The sequence below is a fragment of the Astyanax mexicanus genome, chromosome 10 (genome assembly GCF_023375975.1).
Source record: "Astyanax mexicanus isolate ESR-SI-001 chromosome 10, AstMex3_surface, whole genome shotgun sequence".
Taxonomy (NCBI): Eukaryota; Metazoa; Chordata; class Actinopteri; order Characiformes; family Acestrorhamphidae; genus Astyanax; species Astyanax mexicanus.
In genome coordinates, this window is record NC_064417.1 from 698,058 (window position 1) to 712,100 (window position 14,043).

Here is a 14,043-nt window from a genome sequence, read left to right on the forward strand (position 1 = left end):
GTTCATGGCCACGCCCACCTCGGCTCTGGACTGCCCACAGGCAGCGCTAAACCCGGGAAGAAGAAGCTAGCCAGCTAAGGAGAAGCTCACAGCTCTGATTAATCTGTTTACAGCTCTGTTTACAGCTAGTTAGAGTTAGCTATCTTGTGTAAATAACTACAGGTTTAAATTGGATCTCCGGTTGATTCTGGATTTTACCAAGACCTTAAATATACACTAGGGAAGCACAGTTTGGTTACGTTCCCTGCTGCAGTGCTGTTACCCAATCAGAAGAAATATGTTTGCATGCATGAATATTCATTAGCAAGAGCGGAAACCTGTTTTCTTCAGAGATCACTAATCCAGTGAACTAAAGCAGGGCTAAACAGAAACACCTGAGTAAAAACACATTTTTTTCACAAAAAAAAAAAACAGCTCACATGGCATTTATGCCTATTTAGAGACACAACTATATATTTTAAAATGACTGAACAAAACGACAGAATGAGATCTTTATATAAAGAAATCCTGACAGGTAATATTTTATATCTATTAAAATATTCTATTCTCAGGTGTGTGTTTCAGTATACGAGTGCTGGAGTGAATTGGCTTCTACTTTACATCGGTATCGTTTCATTTGTTTGGTACTGTTTTGAATAATTTGCATGTTTATTCAGTTTCTCTGTTGGCTGACAGTGATTTTTCCGGGTGGCTGCTGGGAAAACTGCCTGAATTAAATTGGCTGAATGAGGATTGGCTGTTTCTCAGGTCTACCAACAGATAATCTCCAGACTGCAGCCCTATGTGACTTTACATTACATCTTGGTGGCCCTGTTTTAGTGATATAAAGCTCTGAAAAAATTAAGAGAGTAAAATGAACATTGTTGTTTTATTCTATAAACTACAGACAACATTTCTCCCAAATTCCAAATAAAAATATTCTCATTTAGAGCATTTATTTACAGAAAATGAGAAATGACTGAAATAACAAAAAAGATGCAGAACTTTCAGACCTCAAATAATACAAAGAAAACAAGTTCATATTCATAAAGTTTTAAGAGTTCAGAAATAATCAATATTTGGTGGAATAACCCTGGTTGGTTTTTAATCACAGTTTTTTTTTCATGCATCTCTGCATCATGTTCTCCTCCACCAGTCTTACACACTGCTTTTGGATAACTTTATGCTGCTTTACTCCTGGTGTAAAAATTCAAGCAGTTCAGTTTGGTGGTTTGATGGTTTGTGATCATCCATCTTCCTCTTGATTATATTCCAGAGGTTTTCAATTTGGTAAAATCAAAGAAACTCATTTTAATTAACACCACAGTAGCAGTGCTGCTAAATTTTCCAAACTCAACTCCTGAAAACAGCCCCTCCAATAACAGCCGAGCTTTACAAATTTTGAAGTTTGGAATTGATTGAAATTTATCAGGGAAAAGCAGAAGCTGTTCTGTGAGAGGAAAACACAAGAGAAAGAGAAAGCGAGAGAGAGAGAGATAGAGAAAGGGAGGAGATTCCACCAGAGGATTGAATATGGAGTCTGTAAAGTGAATAAAGCGGGATTGTTGGACGGCAGCATTGCGGCAGTAAAAGCCCCAGTGCGCGTTCTGACCTTTCCGATATTTAACCAGGCGCCCGATCTATTGTCACTCTGACCCTTTCGCATTCTCCTCTACACTCTCCACTCTCCTCTCGCACACAATGGAGTCCACTTTCGCATTCAGAGAGCTGCTTCCTGTGCTGCTGGGCCGGGTGGTATCGAGCGCGGCGGTGTCTGCGCGTTGTGTGGAAGGTGTGGGGGAGGTTCTGCTGTTCACTGAGGTTAATATTAGAGTGTATTTGGAGGGCGGCTCGCCGGCATCGCGTCTTACAGCCATCCGTCTTTCTGATCAGCAACTTAGACCTTGCCTAGATCCTCCTCACCAGTGGCGTCGCCTGACCTGAGCTTCCTGGGCTTTAGCCCCGAATGATTATCCAGTAGCCCTGAATCGTTTTGCTCAACTCAGCTGTATTAATGAGGAGACAGGCCACTGAACGCTTTGTAATTCTGAAATCTCTAAACGCCAATCACAGAGCAAGTTTAAGGATAAAGTTCCGCCTTTCAGGAGAAACAGCCAATCAGCTTGTGGTTTTCTATATGAACTGTGATGAGACCTGTTTCTGATGAATGGTTAAAAAGACTCTGAATCAAAACACACAGATCAAACCCACTGTGTGCTTAATAAATTACAGCCTGTGACTATAGTCAGTTATCTTAACTATGGAATTACATAGCTTAAATAGATAATGAAGGTTTGAGAAAACAAAACCTATATATGTTTAACTTGCCCTGATGTACCTGATCAGCCAATAACTATTTCATTTTCTTAGTATATATATATATACTTGCTCCTCACAAGCCAGATCAGGCTTACAAACATTTCTTTTGTAGAATATTAAAGATCTATAATATAATCTGTGAGGATCTGTACAAAAGACAGATAAGCGATTTCACTAAACCCCATTTAAGAGAATTGCTGAAAAGCTACTCAGGGATTCAGGCCACTGCAATTCCAAGAAAAGGAGCAACCTTCTCACAACACCACTCAGCTGCTGAGAAATAAAACTAATGGCTGTTATGAGACTCAGGGCTGAACAGATTGGCATTATGTGATGCACTAAGAGACCCTTATTGTGCTATTAATCATAAACGTAAACGAGACTGCAGCTCCTCTCACTGTGACTGAATGAGAGCTGGATGATACTTCAGTTCTTTTATAGGAAAAAAATAAAAATAATGAAACAAATATCAATTATCTAGTAAACAATTTTCTCAGCCAAAGGCAAAATGCTTCTTACTTCTGTACGATTATTGGAATAAGCAATTATGAATTTCTTTGCTTTTCCCAAATTGAAAACCTATAATTATAAAAAATATAATCAAGAGGAAGATGGATGATCACAAACCATCAAACCACCAAACTGAACTGCTTGAATTTTTGCACCAGGAGTAAAGCAGCATAAAGTTATCCAAAAGCAGTGTGTAAGACTGGTGGAGGAGAACATGATGCCAAGATGCATGAAGAAAACTGTGATTGAAAACCATCAGGGTTATTCCACCAAATATTGATTTCTGAACTCTTAAAACTTTATGAATATGAACTTGATATTATTCCACAAGATAAACCACTAAACATACACACATATACAGGAACCATAAGTTTTATTAATCAGCAAAAGATCTCATCTAAACTGGTATTTATACAAACACGAAGATCAGATTGTGGCAAGATCAGAGCATTAGAAAATAGAATCATTAAATCATATTAAATGAACCTGATCAGGACTTTGTTAATGAATATTATTAAATATAAATGAATAAGAGAAGATAACATGAGCTGTTATTATACAAATGATTTTACATATTTTTATCTTTCAAATAGCTCACTATAATGTGTGCAATATATAATAAATGTAAACAAAACTTTTTGCCCTTCAATTTTAGAATTTAAACAATTAAAAAATATTAAATTTTCTAGGATCTGCCTTAAAAATGTCGAAATAGGATTAATTTGGGAAATATTACCCTACTCAAGCAAATGATTATTGGAATACTAAATCCTTATATGCCTTTTAAAACAAAAAAAAAATGCTGCATCCCAACAAAACAACACAAACCCACTAGAAAAGTACATAAAACACGTAAAATACAGAGCAGCACCATTAAATATTCATTTATTAGTTTAGTGAGAATAAAGTGTAGAAGTGTGTAGAAGTGTGTGGTTTAGAGAGGAGTGTGGTTTTTAGGCCGAGGAAAAGGAAAAGAGTGTTTTTTTTAATAAATGCTGCCAATTTTCAGCTTTTACTGAAAGAGACGTCCAGAAATTCTCAAACAGCTTCATACAGCAGAGAAACAGGAGCTCTAACAGCGCTGACGGTAAGAAAATCGGACGGAGATAGAAAAGTGCATTTCCTGTTGGAAACGCCAAAAAAACAGCACAGTTTAAGTGTTTCCACTTTCAGTCAGTTGCTCAACTGCTGCTACGTGATCAACAGAGTGAATCTAGTATCCCAGGGGGCTGCTGCGGCGTTGCTAGGCAGTTCCTATGGTATTTTTTACGTGTTTACTTAGTAGATTCTATGCTGTTGCTAAGGTGTTGTTAGGTTAGGATAGTAGACCTGGCAGTCTCTGAAATATTTCAGGTGTGATGAGGTGTTGCTAAGGTATTGCAAAGTGGGTGATGAGGTGTTGCTAAGTTGTTGCTAAGGTATTGCTAGGTGGGGGAAGAGGTTTTGCTAAGATATTGCTAATGGGTGATGAAGTGTTTCTAAGCTATTGCTAAGTAGTTGATGAGGTGTTGCAAAGCTATCGCTAAGTGGGTGATGAATTGTTGCTAAGGTGTTCCTATCATTGCTATTGTGGCTGTGATGATATATATTTTTTAAGTGGCTGCTATGGTTTCTCGGTGGTTCCTAAGGTGTTGCCGTGTAATGAAGATACATCTCAAGATAACAACTTAACATCTCAAAATAATGAGATAGCTTTAACTTTTTTTTCTTTAACTTAACTTTCCAATAATTTTTTATTTTAAGTGTCAGTAATAGACTTCCATTTGAAATAAATGGAACACTCAAGAGTACAGAAATTTATGCAAAAAAAAATGTTTTTTTTTTTTCTGCAGGAAATAACATCGTTATGTGCTGGGTTTTCCTTGCTTATAGCTGAATCCATTACTTATGATGGAAACAGGATGCAGCATTAACAAAAAGGCAAAAATCATTATTTTCTGGGTTTTCTTTTAATTGCTTTAGGATTATCCAGAAGGTCAGTGGAAATATGATTGCTGATGTGTTTTATACAGAATTTAGAAAACTGACTAAACCAAAAACGTAGTAATTTCTGCCTTTAGCTGCTGCTTTAAGGCGTGTTTTTGTTGTTGTTTGGAGGGAAAGTGCCGGTTGGTAAAGGCCTGAAAGTCCTGAAGGGGTAAAACCGCAGGGCGACTGGCAGCAGCAGAACTCGAGACGGGACTGCCATCTTTCTCACTTGTCTTGCATCCATGGCTGGGCGGTTGTATGGGACTGTGGATAAAAGCTATTTGGGAGATATGGGCTGGTTAGTGCAGAGATATAGTGAGCCAGTGAGCTGTGGGGGAGCTGAATGGGAACTTCCTGGAGGAGCTGTGTTCTGCATTTCAAGTTAAACTGAATGAGGCTCCAGTGGAGGAGTGGAAGCTGCAGCCAGGCCTGATCCTGAGACACGTTTAACAGAGCTGTTCCATATCAACCGGAGGAGACATCCGGATAAATGACCTCACTCATCACCAATCCGGCTCTGAGTCTTTTATCCTGCAGCCGCTGCTGCTCTGACTGCTGTTCACTTTAACTGTTGAACCTGCATTAAACACATGCACCCACTGCGCAGTTTAAGTGTTTACAGGCTGCTGCTACATGATCAGTGGAGTGAATCTGGTATCCCAGGAGGCTGCTGGGGTGTTGCTTTGCAGTTCCTATGGTATTTTATATATAGGTATTTGTTTAGTGGATACGATGCTGTTGCTAATGTGTTCTTAAATAGTAAGAATAGTAGACCTGGCAGTCTCTAAGGTATTTCAGGGGTTTGCAAAGGTATTGCTAAGTGAGTGATGAGGTGTTGCTAAGGTATTGCCAAGAGATGTTGCTAGGGTGTTGCTATGCAGTTCCTATGGTATTTTATATATAGGTATTTGTTTAGAGGATACAATGCTAATGTGTTTTAGGTGGCAGCCTCTATGGTATTTCAGAGTTTTGCAAAGGTATTGCTAAGTGGATGATGAGGTGTTGCTAAGGTATTGCTAAGTGTGTGATGGGGTGTTGCTAAGGTATTGCTAAGAGGGTGTGACGAGGTGTTGTTAAGGTATTGTTAAGTCAGAGTTGTGGCATTGCAAAGTGTTAATAAGGTGTGTATGAAGTTAATGGGTGTCTATAGTGCTGTTAAGCTACTAGTTGGTTACTGTAGTATTTCAGTTGGTTGCTAAGATGTTCCTGTTGTTGCTATTGTGGCGGTGATGGTATTTTTTAAAATGACTGCTATGGTTTCTCAGGTGGTTTCTAGGGTGTTGCCATGTAGTTGCTGTGGTATCTTAGGGGGACTATTTGGGTGTTATAAGTGTATATGCATTATCATGAGCTGTTTTTGCTTTTATCTTAAGTGTCAGTAAGTGTCAGACTTCCATGTGCAATAAATAGAATGCTCAACATAAATATAATTCAGAAGTTCTGTCACTATTTAAAAGAAACAGTCTCAAGGCGTGAAAAAGGACTGTTGATGAGGTGTAAGGTAGCAATGAGCATAGTGCTGCACATTGCACAGGGTGTAAGACATTTCCCGACATGTATTGTATATAATATAATATAATTTGATATATAATTCCCTAAATTAAATAATCCAGAATCACCCACATACACAGAAGCCTGTTCCCTCACTGCTCACGCTTTCCTCCAGAGCTGAATCAGACAGCGCTACGCTAACGCTAGCGGTGTCCGCGCTACGAGATTGCCTGGGCTAGAAGGGATTGGGACACTTCAGCATTTCCATCACGCCTGCAATCTGATGTGATCTGCTGCAAGATGACAACTTCTCCTCCGCAGCTACAACCCGCAGCGCTAAACCCGTGACGTTCGGAGCGTTTCCAGCCAAAGAGCTCCTTCACACTCCGCACGCCAAACACTATGCAAATGAGATCTCTGAGAGCGGGGAATTCGGTGGGATCAGAACAAACAATTAAACCGCAGAAATGTTCTGAAGCAGAAATTGTACTGAGGTTTCTGAGTTAATAAGGCCTTTTCTGGTGTCGGCACCCACTCGAAACAGCAGAAACAATAGCTCCCCGAAGACACGCCTCTAATACCCATGTTTACATAGCAAATGTGCAGCAAACAAAAGAAAATAGGCTCTATTAAAGCAAACACAACCTTTTTACATTGGATTTCAGGGATCGCTATTGATGCATTCATTCCTTAAACACACACAATCACCAGGGAATCACACACTCTAGTAACGATTAAAGTGAAATGATAAATTATCCTGAACTGAACCAGCGGAGACCAACACACTGACAGCTCTTCTCTGAGTGCTTTCGTTCACTCTACACTGTACAAACATAAAGCAGTAAATAACAGGGTGTTATTGGAGCAAAATACAGCTTTACGATACTTAAAGATCTTCATGAAGAATACAGGAATAAAAGGATGTAATAAAGTCTATTTCAGGACGATCAGGCTGGCTGAGGTCTGATAGGATGAGCTAGTAGTGTTATTATGAGCTCCAGTAGTATTACATTTGATAATAAACCAAAATAAAATACAAATAGTACAAAAAGTCTTTAGACAGTTTTTAGTCTGCTAGTCAGTGTTCTTTCTCCACCATAGGTTCAGAAATGCGTATAAAATTACAGAACGTAATTTATCACACCTTACAATGCCATGTTGACGACGTACAGTTCTGAAACTATACTATATATTTATATATAGGTAACATGTATTGTAATATCCTTAGTAGATATACGAATAGACTTGTGTTCAATCAGGTAAAAACACACTGAACATTACACAAACTACACTGTCCATCCATTTGCCTTTTAAGCTAGAGATGTTAAAAATCATCAGCTATGTATCAGACAAACCAGCCGATACATTATTTCTATAATTACTCAATTCTGAAAGCAGTTTAGATCATATTTGTAAGTTAAGAATTACAGCAACTCCACAGAAGTATCCTTGTTCACAGGGATCAAGCTTAAACTCGCAAATTTGAGTAATGTTGCCGATGTATCAGAACCGAGTCGCTGCGCTTTCCTCCGAGTGTTGGTGCATCACTAGTGATAGAGGGATATATTGCTGAGAAGCTGTTATATTGTGAGAAAAATGTGACAAAAATAAAATTATTAAAAAAAATGATTTCCATAAAAAAAAAGTCTTTCTCCAGTAAAAGTGCTGTTTTGGAGATTGTTTTATTTATTCATTTGTAGTTGAATTTTTATTAGTTCTATTACCTTTGATTTTTCTTTTTTTAATTATTATTGTTTTTTTAATAGTTATCTTACACATTCTTTTTTAAAATGCTCTTTTTATATTTATTTTATTATTTTTTTTTTTTTGTCAATCCCTTCCCTGTAAATGAGGGCCACCCTCAATGTATTTCAAAAAATGGACAATTTGGACAATTGGTGACCAGATAAATTGAGAAATAAAATCAGTTTTTTAATTTAGCTTCACTACGCTGGTCTACATCATTGTAAACATCAGTTCTAGGGCAGCAACAGAACTGCGAGTACTACTACAAAAATAAATTTAGCCCAACTCACTTTGTTTACAGGTTCTGGAGGAACTGGGCTGTTTTAAGCCACACGACGCCTCGTCAGAAAGTACAAGAAACTAAATCTGGAGGACTCGAGGTAATCATGGCTTTCCGACTCCTGGGCCTCTCCGGCGCTGTGCGTGGAGTCGAATGTTACGGCGAGGGAGCGTTTAGATGAACTTCAGTGCCATTTACTCACAGCCAGACCCATCATTACTGGTGTGACTCTGCACTCAAGCAAATTGCGGCCTGTGTTTCTCCTCCGTCCTTCTCCTCGTCTCAGACGTGAGCCGGCTTTGTGTTTTTTACTCATATTTCATCAGCGCGTTTTTTTGTGAGCCCCGAGGGCCAATTACATTGAAATAGACCAAGGTAGATTCAAAAGGATGATCAGCGGGCTCGGGTGCTGATGAGTTATTGTTGCTTGGCAACTGTTACCGCTGGTTTTATATCATGCTAATTTGTCAGAATTTACATGAGATTACAGGTTAGTGCTCTGAAACTAATAGAGCCTTTCTTTCGCTGGATCAAAAGATAAAGCTACAAGCTAAAGACAATAACGCCACTATTGATGACTGAAGCCCCACAGGCTTCATCTCCATCACGCTGCTCAACACAGGGCCAGATCACCGTCACTCAGATACATCATCTGTGCTAATTGATTGAATTGTAGTCTATTATTATTATTATTATTATTATTATTATAAATGAATAGTTATTGGTTAGTGCGGACTAAAATTACATGTATTATCTGGTGACCTTTGATTGTTTGTTGTACTTTAGTTTGGCCCAAAATAATAATAATAATAATAATAATAATAATAATAATAACATGTAAATAATAAAGTACTCAAATTAAATTACTCAACTTGTTCCTTTCCTTATTTGTTTTAAATGCTATTTAATGTTCTGTTCATATGCCTTTTGTTTTATACACTCTTTTTTTTGTTTTTTGTTTCTAAGTAGTGTTTTTCTATGGTTTACTTGTCTCTTTTATTTTATTCAAATTTCTCTTATATTTCTAGTTTTTAATCTATGTTATTTTTTTTCTTGGCTTCTGTTTTTTGCTTTGCTAAGCGCTTTCAAACAAGGTGTCTTTTTTAATTATATATTTTTTAATTTGACTTTTTTTATTCACACTCTTTAATCTGGTTAAATCTGACTCATTTGTGATTTTTTTCATGCAGATATGAATATAGTCGTCACACTTGGATGCACATAAAAAAACTAGTGCATCAGAACTCGTGCATAGGATGTTTTCAAACTTTGGTATTTGGTTTCTCTAATCTGAATCGGTTGATTAATTAGTTTTTTTTAAGTTCTTTTGTATACAGGAAAAGACCTAAACGCACTAAAATGTGCTCCTACAAACGATGGGAGTATGTTCTCTTCTCTGATTGGTCAGAGCTTTCTGAGGCAGATCAGAAAAGTAAATACAATCAAAAGGTTCTGTGTTTTAGACCATCGTGTACATTTGTGCTGTGTGATGCTGCTTCAACAAGGAATGTATAAAAGCCACGCCGTTTTCAATCAAACTGTTATCACATACATTGATTTACATTCAGCTTAAAACAATAGCTTAATATGGAGCATCAGCAGAGATGCATTAGATCTTAGCTGCAGTACATATCTGATGAGTAATGAATCAGGTTAAACTGCACCTGAACAGCTGAACAGCATTTAGCTCAAACATCAGGAGTATGTTTGATAGCTGGGTCAGACTGAGGTCGGATCAAATTCTCGCCACAAAAGACTCTGTTTTTACAACTGCTGAATCGAACAGAACCAAACCAGAGTCCGTTTTAACCAAACAAACCAAATAGCGCTGGTCTGAAAACACGCTTAATGCAAAATCCTAAAACCAGCCCTTTCCTTATTATCAAAAACACAAGGAAAGAGAATAATCTAAGCTTCTGCTCTGCATGTCCGACATCTAAACATGTACTAAACATCTCCTCCAGGGAGACTTTCCTCCCTCTAAAGATCCAACATCCACTGCCTTGATCAATCAGCTGATTCTACTGACCGGCCACACATCAGTACAGAGCTCAGAGCTCTGCTCCACCACAGGGACGTAGTCTACAATAACATGTTCTCCGTTAGCATGTTAACGCTAACCTCGCGCTATCACGTGTTTCATTTCCTAACCAAGAAACTGTTAAAACAGATGCTAATCCTCTGCAGTGGTGGAGGAACAGCTCTGTACTGCAGTCGCTGTTATTCCTACAGTATCCAGTACTGTTCTGATTGGTGGAGGAAATCTGCAGCTGTTTTATTGATACAGAAATATATTCTGTTGAACTTAATGACAGATTTTTGCAGTAAACTGTTGCGTTTACATGCTACTGAATGCAGATATAGAAAATGCATTCATTTCATACATCAGTTCCATCTGTTCCATCAAAATCCATCCGACCATCATTGGGTTGAACATGGTTTTAGCAAATTAAATTGAAAATTAATCAACCAAGCAACAATAAAAGCCATTAATCAACATTGAATATTTTTATTATTACTGTTTTTTATTGGTAATTATGATTATATTTTATATTTAGTTAAAGTTTTATCCTGTTAAATTTTATTATTGCATCTGTCACATACAATATTAATGTAACATGACTAGTCATCCCCGTTCAGGGCACTAATTGAAAGGAATATAGAAGAGAACTTAAACAGTATTGGACAATTTCCAGCCAAAATACAGAGATAGAGTAGCAGAGCTAACAAACACCACTAACCACACAAAACCAAGCAAACAATACAGATGTCTTCTGCTGAATCGAACAAAGCCAGGAAGCTTGTCAGCCGTATAAATCACAGTTTTTTTCATGCATCTTGGCATCATGTTCTCCTCCACCAGTCTTACACACTGCTTTTGGATAACTTTATGCTGCTTTACTCCTGGTGCAAAAATTCAAGCAGTTCAGTTTGGTGGTTTGATGGTTTGTGATCATCCATCATTTTTAAGTGCTCTCTTATTTTTTTTTCCAGAGCTGTACTTTATATACTTTATAAATTCAACTTCGCCAAGCTTTGCACATCAAACTTCCTGGTGTAATATATTGCGTTAAAAAAATAAAATAATGCGTTGCTGATTCCAAATTAACCAAGTGCGTTAATGCTTTACTGCTGACTGCCCTAGTTTACCATCTTATCTAGTTTACAATCTGATCACATAATCACAAAAAAAGATCTCAGTAGGCCCAAAATCTCAATTCCTGTTTTTTTTCGACCTGTTTTTAAGCCTCAATAAATTCTTAATTTCTTTATCTAGACCTGCAGGGAGCGTGGTGTTTAGGATTGGGCTGGAGGAAATGTTCCAGTTATCCTGTCGGTTCTCCACATGCAGCTTTTCTAGAAGAGCTTTTTCATGGTTTTATTTAATTCAGACAATATAATTAATTTTCTGCACAGTCTCATCACCAGGCCAAGATTGCATGTTTGTTAATGTCGAGCAAAAGAAATGTGAGCACATTACAGGCGAGTGTAATCACGCTCTTTTTCACCGAAATGATTGGCTGTTTTTTCCCCCATTGCTTTTTTGCATTTCAAAGAAACCTATTTACAAGTCATTTAAAGCCGATGGTGGTGTAGCGCCCCGGGGTTGCCATGTAAGATTATATTACTCAAATACATCAAAAGTAAGCATTGATTCATAATACGGATAATTACAGCAAATAGATATAAACGGAACAAACTTCTCTTTTATTGGTGGAAAGTCGTTCGTGGAGCTTCAGAACCCGGAGGCTCATCTGGGTTTAAATTGGTTTATGTGAAACAACACTGTTTAAATATACTGTTTAAATATTAAACATAATCTAAATATTCAGCATGAAACATATCAGTCCCTTCCCATTATCTCCCCATCAGATCGTTGATTGAAAGGTTCTGCATTAATTCACTTAATGTGTGAATTAATCAACTGTGCTGCTACACACACACAAACACACACACACATGCATACACACACACACATATATATGCATACACACACACTGTCACATATTAGACAAATCCCTTTAATAAAAGTTGAGTTTGTGATGCTGCGAGCCTGTGTTACACTCTTCTTTATTATCTATGATGGCATTTGGCTGGGTGTTAAGAGGTGGCCCACAGCGCGAATCTGCGCGAGAGCTAGGCGATGACTGGCATTTCTCGCTGTAAATACTTTCGCAGGATCATTTGAAATGTTTTAAAAGAGAGGACACGTTAACAAAAGCACGTTTTTGACCCGGCTGCAGCGGAAAGCGCTGACATATGGAAGTCAGGAAAATTCCTCAGCTGTAGAATTAACAAGATACTGATCAGAGCCTGGTGATATGCTATTGCACTTCTTACTGAAAAAAGAACTGAAGAATTGAAAAGAAACCATTTATTTTCTCCTTTTCTAACGTGGGTTCATCATCCTGTCAGAGGGAGAGGAAGGTATGACAGTATGAAGAAGGTTTATAAAAGAAACAGAAACAGAAGTGAGACTTATTGACCCTGCAGCTGAGAGCTGAAACCTCAGAGGTTTTCCAACTTATGTATAATCGATCCTCGACTGAACCAGGAGAGTTCAGGAGTTACTTATTCATAGCTTTTGCTTTTCACACGACGAACAGCAGCGACAGCCATTGACATTTCCTCACCATCGTCTTTAACAGGGTCTCTGCAATTATCACAACGTCTATAATCTTCAGATTAGCCCTGCAACCAGTTATTGGCATTATCAATAACATCAATAATAGTAAACTGCGTTTGCTGCGATTGTTATTGATTAGTTAACATGATGGCATTTAAGCTCTCAATTTAAATCACTAGATTGAAAGAGGGGAAATGTATGTATGTAGTGAGGACTGCAGCAGAAGGTCACGCATGATTAACGCATGGTTTCATGTGTGATAAGCATGCTGTCTGACTTTGCTGATAAGCAGACTGTTCTGTGCTCTCTCTCTCTCTCTCTCTAACGCACTAACGCTTTGAGGAAAGCAGTTCTGATACATCAGCTCACAGATGCAGCCTTGTGCTGATCCACATCACCATACGAGTGATGAGGGTAAAGAGAGAGCGCCATCTACTGTACTGTACCCACCCAGAGAGAGAGAGCAAGGCCAACTGTGCTCTTTCTGGCTCTGGCAGCTGATGGCAAGATGCATGACCGGGATTCAAACCTGCAATCTCCTCTCGATCATAGTGGCAGCACTTTAGCCCATTGGACCACTCGGTGCCTAATTTTATTCAAATGTTTCCCCACAGTGGTCAAAAATTAGCTGGATATTGCAAAGACTGACTGCATATGTTTGAACATGAAGTGTATGTAAATATTATTATATTATAGGATATTTACTGTGTAAATATAATCAGAGAAATCATTAGATCAGACTGTGATGAGCATTTCTTTCAAAAAAATAATAAAATAAATTTAAAATTAAAGAAAAAACACAGAATAAGCAGAACAGTTTCAAGGTACAAAACATCCACATATAACATTTTATCATCTTATTATTCTTGGTACCACTTTAAAATAAGACTTTATAAAGGGTTTATAAATGGTTTACAATTAGTTTCTTAATGGTTACTAATTAGGTTGTAAATGCCTTAAAAATCATTAATAATCAGTTATAACACATACATAGAAAGAGCAACAATGACCTGTTGTTTGCCAAATAGTGAACTATATTACACAGCCATTTATACTGTTGCCCTTTCTATGTATGTGTTATTACTGATTATTAATGATTGTTAAGGCATTTACAACCTAATTA

General features: G+C 37.7%; 1 protein-coding gene and 1 long non-coding RNA gene across 3 annotated transcripts in view; both read right to left on the reverse strand.

Annotated features, from left to right (window-relative positions):
• The window catches only part of LOC125804795 (uncharacterized), a 376,893-nt gene that overhangs the window by 230,247 nt on the left and 132,603 nt on the right, over positions 1-14,043 (reverse strand). The window lies entirely within an intron of this gene.
• Positions 1-14,043, reverse strand: part of nlgn3a (neuroligin 3a) — a 211,982-nt gene that overhangs the window by 144,579 nt on the left and 53,360 nt on the right. The gene's annotated exons all lie outside the window — the stretch shown is intronic.